The sequence below is a fragment of the Sciurus vulgaris genome (genome assembly GCF_902686455.1).
Source record: "Sciurus vulgaris genome assembly, chromosome: 2".
NCBI lineage: Eukaryota > Metazoa > Chordata > Mammalia > Rodentia > Sciuridae > Sciurus > Sciurus vulgaris.
The window spans coordinates 27,461,811-27,468,302 of record NC_136462.1 but is presented as its reverse complement, the minus strand read 5'-3'; the positions used below and the strand labels follow the sequence as shown (position 1 = coordinate 27,468,302).

At 53.6% G+C, this 6,492-nt stretch overlaps 1 long non-coding RNA gene across 1 annotated transcript; it reads left to right on the top strand.

Moving 5' to 3' along the window:
* The first annotated feature begins 1,689 nt into the window (after positions 1-1,689).
* Positions 1,690-4,032, top strand: LOC306653311. Its single transcript, XR_013761701.1, has 3 exons — positions 1,690-2,760; positions 3,046-3,230; positions 3,327-4,032. It is a non-coding gene; the product is annotated as an uncharacterized lncRNA (long non-coding RNA).
* The last annotated feature ends 2,460 nt before the right edge of the window (positions 4,033-6,492 follow it).

The following is a 6,492-nucleotide window of genomic DNA, read 5'->3' as shown; positions in this document are numbered from 1 at the left end:
GCTCTGGGAAAATCTGGACCCTTAGAAAGGCTTTTCAAGGCCCTAAGGAACCTGCCCACTAAGCTCCCCACTCCCAGCTGGTTCCCCTCCAGCAACTCCCTTCTCCAGCTCTGAGCACCAGCCACGGTGGCCAACCAAAAGCTCTTGGAACGGGCACCATCAGATCTGTGAGTGTACTGCCCCCACACCCCGTCTGGACTTAGGAGCCACCTCCTTGGGAAAGTCTTCCAAGCTACCGGGATTAGAGGTCCCTCCTGTGCTCACCTCCACCTTGGCACTTCGCCGTGCTGCTAGACCCACTGGATTATGCCTGTCTGCCTCCCCTCGGGGCACAGGGCCTGTATGCTCTCTGTACTGCTGCCTGGCACATAGTAAGTGCTCAATAAGTAACTCTGGCATAGAATAGATGAGGCTGCTCCTCTGTGTGAGTGAAAGCAGAAAGGAGGTTGTTTTGGGAAAGGACTCCCTTTTCCTTCTCATCTTTATTCCCTCAGGGACTAGCTGGAGATCACGAAGGGTCCCGAGCCCCTCAAAGGTTGCCTGTGGCATGAATTCTCCTCTACCTCTCTTCTACCGTCAACCAGCTCTAGTGTGTGCTGCTAGAGTAACTTCAGGCGCCCTGACGGGGGACTGGAGATGACGGGGGAGGCTTGGGGAGAGGGGTAGCCTGGAGTGGAGAATTTCAAGTGACTATACATACTTCCCTGGGAGGCTGAGCATTTGGAGATTGAAAGGAGGCAGACTGAAAAGATCCCTGGAGCTTAGTGCAATGGTGTACACCTGTCATCCCAGCTACTTTGGAGGCTAAGGCAGGAGGATTGCAAGTTCGAGGCCAGCCTGGACAATTTAATGAGACCCAGTCTTAAAATTTTAAAAAACTGGCCCGGAGCGGTGGCACATGCCTGTAATCCCAGCAGCACGGGAGGCTGAGGAAGGAGGATCACAAGTTCAAAGCCAGTCTCAGCAAAAGTGAGGTGCTAAGCAACTCAGTGAGACCCTGTCTCTAAATAAAATACAAGATGGGGCTGGAGATGTGGCTCAGTGGTCAAGTGCCTCGAGTTCAATCCCAGCACCCCCCAAAAAAATAATTAAAAAGGCTGGGGATGTAACTCAATACCCCAAACTGCAAAGAGAATAAAAAGGAGAAAGAAGACCTTAAGTAACCTGGCCAAGGCCGAGGCAGAGTGCTGATTGAAGGTGAGGGCTGGCCAGGGCATCGGCACTGCTGAGAAGTCTGTGGTGACCAGGAGAGGTGGCTTGATGACTCAGACCTTGGGCAGTGCTGGTGGGAATGGATGCTGGACAAACAGGATCCAGCCTTTCTGATTCCAGCAGAACCCTACTTCCTTTCCACATGGCTAAGCAATACAAAAAAGACTGTGTTTAGTGAGTGGCTCCTACAGAGGGGCAAGCCGTCTGCCACCATGTCCAGGCCACCCAGGACAGGCATCACTAATCTATCATGAGTGTACCCATCACCTCCAGGCCAGGAGGAGGTGTCAGAATTCTGTGCATAGTGTTCCAAGGAGGGACGGGGAAAAGGCCCGTAGGAGGATCCTTCCCTCCCTTCCTTCCTCCCTTCCTTCCTTCCTTCCTTCCTTCCTTCCTTCCTTCCTTCCTTCCTTCCTTCCTTCCTTCCTTCCTTCCTCCCTTCCTCCCTTCCTCCCTTCCTCCCTTCCTCCCTTCCTCCCTCCCTTCCTTCCTTCCTTCCGGTACTGGGGATGGAACCCAGGGGTACTTTACCACTGAGCCACATCCCCAGCCTGTTTTTTATATTTTATTGAGATACAGGGTCTCACTAAGCAACTTAGAGAGTAGCTTTGAACTTGCAATCCTCCTGCCTCAGCCTCCCGAGCTGCAGGGATTACAGGCATGCACACTGCGCCGGGCATGTGAACCCTTTTTGGACATCTGTTGGTCTCCTAGATGCCAAGTGCTTAATAAGTCTACCTCATTCAGTCCTCACATCAAATCTTAAAAAAAATAATGATCAATTTTTATTTCTCAAAAAAAGAACAAAGGCTCAGCTTGAATAAGCAACTTGATCAAGTTCACACAGGTAGTAATAGTTGAACTGAAAATTCGGACCTGTGTGGTGCTGGCTCCAGTGTTCTTCTCTTACCACCCCCCCATTCTGCCTGTTTCCATTGGGTTCCTATTCTTCCATATTGTGGCATGGACTGGGGGTCTGTCACTTCCCAACCTTCAAATCTCCTGTTTCCTTTGAGTCCCAGAAAGAAACGTGTTACCTTCACTCGGGCAATGGAGGAGACTTTCAAGAAGATACTAGAAGGAATCCCACAAGGAATAGTGAGGAGTCTGATGGCCCTGGGAGAGAGGAGGCTGGGAGCTAGAGAGAGCCATAGCCACAAAGGGAAGGGACCAAGGGAACAGACATCCCAATCTCTCTACTCTCACCTCCATTGTCCTCCAGTGGTGTCCCCCAGTGGACAAGCCCAAGCAGAGACCAAAAGACTCAGCTTAGGCAGCCCATGCAGGTCCACATCCTGGGCCTCAGCGTTGGGCAGAGGACAGGCAGCTGGAGGTCTGGAGGAACAAAAAGGGAAGGTTATTTAGAATGTCCCCCTTCTCTTTGGGACCAGGTATGGACATTTTCCTTCCTAAGGAGTGCTTACGGAAATGCTTTCGCTATAGAAACCAAAGTCAAGGATTCCATCTCCCGCTACCTGCTGGCAGCCAGGATGGGAGCTATAGGACCTAGACTCAGTCAATTAGAAATTCCCACTGGGCCTCAGCGTGGTAAGTAGTAGCCCAAATGTTCAGCGTCAGTTTGGAAATTATTCCTGGCAGAGGTCTGGGCTGTGGCAGTGAGGTCACCCATGGTGGGGATCATGGATGGCAGAGGGGTGGGGCCAGCAAAGGCATCCTAACCAGGCTGCCCCATGTGTCACCTTGCAGGGATGTTGACTGTCCAGCATTGCTTGGACCCTTCCCATTGACCGAGCTGGGTCACCAGCTTTCTCATGGATGCTGCAGGCCCCCCAGATCCTTCCAGTAAATCTTTCCTCTGCTTATGCACATCAGCATCCATTTGTGTGGATTCCCATGAGAGGCGTGGCTGCTGCGACCTCCAGAACCCGTAGATGTGGTGTTTGGTGGCGGGTGATCCCCTGGCAGGAACAATAGGAATGCAGCCGGGGAGGATGCATCCGGGTCTTCAGAGCCTCCCAGATGCCCCTTGCACCTCCACACCTTGCTCACCAAATCAGGTGAGCTTGCTCCAAGGCCATGTGTGCGCTCAGCTGAACTGTCCCTGAGGCCCCTCAGAGGAGTGACTCGACCGTGTGCATCCCTGTCCCGGACAGGGTTTACTTGTGAAGGCTAGAGAAGAACAAGCTGTCCGGTTCTAAGAAAAGAGCCTGCCACCAGCAACTGGGACTGGGCTGGAAGGCCTGGCCCTTCAACCGCCAGGCATGGCACCCCAGAGGAGTCCTCCAAAGGAAGGAATCCACCTGCAGCATCCTTCCTCTGCCAGAGGCCTGGGCCTGAGGTGTGTCTGTCTCCACTGAGCCATTCCCGGAAGTAGCCAGATGAGCTGCCCCTTTCATTCCCACCGACACCCGGGCTTCGCTTGTCTCTCGGCCTTCAGTTTGCTCAGGGAGTGAGAAGAAATACAAAGCACCAGCCTGTAATGGGGCCACACTGGACCCAGAGAGGGCAGGAGGGGCAGCAGGCAGAGTCCAGGAAATCTTCAGTCCAGGGGGCAGCCAGGACAAGCAGGAGGGAACCTGGCTGGGCAGAGACCGGGCAGCTCTGGCCCCCTCCCTTCCTGCTCCATAGCACAGAAGGCTATGCTTCAGCCAAAACCGATGCATAGAAAAGGGGGCTGGAGCTTTTGCGGTTTCCAGGGCTTTGGTGAGAACCAGGCCTGTCTGTTCCCTGCCTTCAGGAAGCCCAGGCCTCGTAGGGGACACAGGTGGCTTCGTGCTTAGGTGGAAACTGCAAGAGGCACACACAAGTAGGAGGGTTGCCTCAAACCCTCCACTTCCTGACATCCCCCTCCTCTTCTCCAGCACCCACAGACTTCGAGAAGCTGAGGCTGAGCCCCCAGAGGCTTGCTTCCACCTCCACGCCAACGTTACTGCCCTCCCAGCAGGGCTGGAGACAGATCCTGGGAAGTGACCTGAGGAGACCCAAGCACCCTTTCCTGGGGTGGGGGACCCCCAGTCCCACCCAGAGGCCTCCACCTACCCCATACCGATATCTTTGCTGGTCCCAGCCCAGGGGGGAGATCAGGCACCAGGATGCAGTGCCCCAGGCTCCAGGGACCCCATCGGGCTCAAGTCATCTGTCTCTGGACCACCTGACCACCCTCCCAGGCACCACCAACCCTGCCCATTGTCTGAAGCAACTGAAAACGGGGTCCCTGGACAGGATGTGTGCCTTCCACCCACGCCATTCCTCTGCCCTGGTCACCCTGGCCTGCTGGGGCTGTCCCCTCACTAGACCAGGCTCCACCTGCTCAGGATGTGCAGGACAAGGAAGGGGTCTGGGCATTGGTAAGCTGTGCTCCCCCTGGGCTCCACAGGTCAGGAGGGGGGCCTGGGGGTGTAGGGAGGGCTCACTGGGGTTAGGGGATCACATGGGGTGGGAGGCCACCTTTCATCCGGGCTGTGTGAAGCAGACCTGCCCTCCCCCCAGTCCAAGCCCACTGGCATTGGCATGCGCCATAAATCTCCAGGATGCTGCAGCTATGACTGGATTATTTATAGCTCCAGTCTTACATTTCTAACACGAAAATATCACACAAAGAGAAAGGTAATGAAATCTCACCTCTCCTGCATGTCCCTCACTCCACACTGCAGGGCTTTCCAGAAGCCCTCCTGGCTGAAGCAGGGATGAGGGAGGCTGGCCTCCCCCTCCACCGGGCTCCCCCCATCCTCCCTCCCCCTCCTGTCAATCACGCACACTTCTTAGCTGCACATCCTCCCAGACACATTCCCTCTCAGACACATTCGCACACGTGTTGTTCTCTCTCTCTCTCTCTCTCTCTCTCTCTCTCTCTCTCTCTCTCTCTCTCTCTATTTCTCTCTCGTACATTTCCTGTCAGATGCAGAGGATCTGTTCGGCCTCTCTCTCCCTCCCTCTCCGCTCGCCCTGCCTGTTCCCCCAGACGTGCTCCACACACCTCTGTCCTTTCCCTTCCACAGCCGTCTCCCTGTGTGACTCACCCGCTTCCGGCGTGTTTGCTTTTTGCTTTGTCAATGAAGCCTCTGGCACATTAATTACCAGGCCTGTCCTCTGCCGAGGCACATCAGCTCCTTGTCAGTCACTGGGGGAAGTGTCAGCTTGCATCCGTCTCCTTCTGCCTTCAAGAATCCCGTGGGCATTGCCTCCCCGGGGGACCCGCTTTGCGGCACGTGGCAGTGAGGGCACGTGTCCCTGGGCTTGACATAGCCAGACACCCAGAAAACACAGGCCACTGAACGAGCCTCTTGCCAGCAGTCAGGAGCATCTACAGGTGTCTCTGCAAAGCCACCCTCCCCTGTTTTAGAGTCTCACGGTGTTGCAGGGCTGCGGGCCTTCCGTAAGGCCTGCCCGTGGGCGTTAGGACCACCGCTCACTTATACCTGGGTATTCATTATAGTTGTGTGTGTACGTGTGTGTGCGTGTGCATGCGTGTGCGTATGCACATGAGCTCCCATGTACACATGCTTTTTTCAGTACCTGGGATGAACCCAGGGGCACTCTACTACTGAGCTACATCACCGACCTATTCATTTTTTTAAAAAGGATCTGCCTAAGTGACCTAGGCTGACCTCAAATTTGCAATCCTCCTGCCTCAGCCTCCCAAGTAGCTGTGATTACAGGCATGTAATCACACCCGGCTATACCTGTCTTATGCCAGTATAAAGGGTGATCACAAACAATAACAGTCTACTCTGGGCTGAGTCTGAGTCTGGGGACAGAAACCTAGCAACCCACTAGCAGGGTGGCATTTCTTGGAAGTCTCTCTCTCGCTTCTTTTGTATCTAAAAAAATTCACCTAGCTTGTGGTATTATTCATTGTATCTGTCAATTATCTTAAATATCTTATAATTAAGTGCTTAACTTTTTTTCCTGAAATCTTTGCTTAAAAGTTGAATCTCAAAAACCCTCTGGCTCACAGCCAGGCGTGGTGGTGCAAACCGGTAATTCCAGGGACTTGGGAGGCTGAGGCAAGAGAATCACAAGGTCAAGGCCAATCTCAGCAATTTAGCGAGACCCTGTCTTGAAAAAAAAAAATAAAACAGGCCGGGAGTGAAACTCAGTGGTAGAGTACCACTATATTTGATCCCAAGTGCACCATAAATAAATAAATAAATAATTAAGAATGGGGATTCTTGGCTTTACATCCTGGCTCTGCCAATTCTTAGCTGTGTTAATCTAGCTAAGTCACTTAACCTTTCTGTGCCCAAGAACCTTGGCTTGCAACTGAGGGGCGCAGTTCAGGGTAGAGCCCTTCCCTAGTGTGTCTGGGTTCCATCCCCA